The sequence below is a fragment of the Delphinus delphis genome, chromosome 9, assembly GCF_949987515.2.
Source record: "Delphinus delphis chromosome 9, mDelDel1.2, whole genome shotgun sequence".
Lineage (NCBI taxonomy): Eukaryota > Metazoa > Chordata > Mammalia > Artiodactyla > Delphinidae > Delphinus > Delphinus delphis.
Genome location: NC_082691.1, coordinates 14,831,115 through 14,833,774, shown reverse-complemented (window position 1 = coordinate 14,833,774; position 2,660 = coordinate 14,831,115). Strand labels below are relative to the sequence as shown.

General features: G+C 38.5%; 1 non-coding gene across 1 annotated transcript; it reads left to right on the top strand.

Moving 5' to 3' along the window:
- Window positions 1–350: 350 nt before the first annotated feature.
- LOC132431429 (U6 spliceosomal RNA) lies at window positions 351–457 on the top strand. The gene has a single exon (XR_009520735.1). It is a non-coding gene; the product is annotated as a U6 spliceosomal RNA (small nuclear RNA).
- Window positions 458–2,660: the final 2,203 nt, after the last annotated feature.

Genomic DNA, 2,660 nt, shown 5'->3' with positions numbered 1-2,660 from the left:
CAGAAGTCTGAAATCAAGGTGTTGGCAGGACCATGCTCCCTCTGAAACCTGTAGGGGAGAATCTCTCCTTGCTTCTTCTAGCTTCCAGGGGTTGCTGGCCATCCTTGGGTTTCCTCAGCTTGAAGTTCCATTACTCCAGTCTCTGCCCCCACGGTCTCAATGACCTTCTTCTCTCTGTGTCTGTGTCTCTGTCTCCCTCTCGTTATAAGATGGCCTATCCCAATCCAACGTGTCCTCATCTTAACTTGATTGCATCTGCAAAGATCCTATTTCCAAACAAGGTCACATTCATAGGTCACGGATAGACATGAATTGGAGGGGAGGAGGGGGACCCACTTCAACCCCGTCCTGTGCTCGCTTCGGCAGCACATATACTAAAATCGGAATGGTCCAGAGAAGATTGGCATGGCCCCTGCACAAGGATGACATGCAAATTCGTGAAGGGTTCCATGTTTTTCAAATATCATATATCACATATATGGAATCTAAAATATGACACAGATGAACTTTCCTACGAAACAGAAACAGACTCACAGACATAGAGAACAGACTTGTGGTTGCCAACGGGGAGGGGGCATAGGGGAGGGAAGGATTGGGAGTTTGGAATTAGCAGATGCAAACTATTATATATGGAATGGATAAACAACAAGGTCCTACTGTATAGCACAAGGAACTATATTCAATCTCCTGTGATAAACCATAATGGAAAAGAATATGAAAAAGAATATATATATACATATATATATGTAAATAACTGAATCACTTTGCTGTACAGCAGAAATTAACACATTATAAATCAACTATACTTCAATAAAAAAAAAATTTTGGAGGGGGCTATACCACGCAGCTTGCGGGATCTTAGTTCCATGACCAGGGATTGAACCTAGACCACGACAGTGATAGCGCCAAGCCCTAACCACTGGACCGTCAGGGAACTCCCGAATAAATTTTTAAAAAAATTGGTCACCTCTTGGTTTTTCATTTGATTTGGATTCATTCTCTTCACCTACCTCCAAATAAGCCGGGGTCTTTTATAAGGATTTTAATGGATGTTGCCAATCATCTAGCACCAATTTAAAAGATGAGAAGATATTATTCTCCACAGGTGAACTAACCCATCAGATTATCAATGTGCTCTGCTCCCTTACAGAAATGCACATTTATAGGGGAGCAGCCTTTAGGGTTTCACCATCTGTATCCACTTGTATGTTTCCAAATGTAGGAGACAGTATACCTACAAAGGAATTTCTATTTCTAGGAAGGTTGGGAAAAAATAAATAAAACTCCTACTGTTTACTTGAATCTAGAAAGGAATGAAAGCTCTCTTTCTAAGTTAGCGAAGGAATGAGATAGTGACAGGCAGACCTAAAAGGCGAATTTTTATTTTAAGCGAAACAATGAGGAATCATCGCTGTTTCTCAGTCTTAAGGATCACCAGGTTCACCTCAGTTTATAGTCAATTGAAACCCAGGGAAGCTAAGTGATTTCCCAAGGTCACACAGTGCATCAATCACCTAAAAAATACTTACTGAGCCTCTGCTACATGGAAATTTCTATGCTGGGTAGCATAGGAGCCAGAACAGAACACTTGACTCCAGATTCCTAGTCTCTTAAAATTGCTGGTGCCTCAATACCAATCAAGGGAGTGGCACCAAACCACCAGCAGCTACTGCATTCTTTATCTCCATGTACTTTTTTTTAAAAAGCCAGTATCATTTAAGAATGTTCTTGATCAAGCAGTAAGAAGTCATTAATTTTATCAAATCTTGATCCTTGCATACACATCTTAATATCTTGTGTACGACATAAACAGGCATAAAGCGCTTTTGTTGCATCCTGAAGTTGTCCACGAAAAGCCCTTGACTTGCAAACTGAACGAGTTGCATTTTTCATGAAATACCATTTATACGTCAAAGAACACCTGCCCAAACTAGAGTTATTCACATCTGAGTATTTGGTAGGCATTTCCTCGAAACTGAATAAAGTGGAGACAACTGACAGCGTTTGTTGCCCATGATAAAATTTGAGCCTTCAAGTGACAAGTGAAATTTTGGAAAACTTGTGCCTACCACCATGAGCTTGACAGGTTCCCAACATTGTAAGACTTTTCTAATAAGATCTATAGTCATATTCCAAAGGTAATTTTTTCTATATTACATAATGAAGTGTGTTAACTTTTATAAGACTTGCATAACTCAGTTAATCAATATTTCCCAAATTATCAATCCATGATGTTAAAAAACCAAGCATGGGTAAAACATCTATTCAAAGTGCAAGATGAAAAAGAAAAAAAAGTGCAAAAGATGGATCTTAATGTAGCCGAGTAGGAAAAGTTCATTGATATGGTTTTAGATTACACATTGCAACTTAGGAAACCATCACTTGTCAAGCATTGGGGGTAGTATCACGCAATAGTCACAATTATCTAATAATCATCTAAAAACAAAATTTTCTTCCCCTTGCTAACTACATAATGGTGAGGATGAATTTTCTTCAAACACTTTAACCAGAACAACACCTTGCAAAGAAGGTGAGAATCAAACTGTCTTCTATTAGGCGAGGCCTTAATAAAACATTTTTAATGTAAAAAAACCACATTCTTCTCACTAAATGCTTCCCTATTTTGAAGAAGATCATTATTTTTTATTTTTAAAAATGTG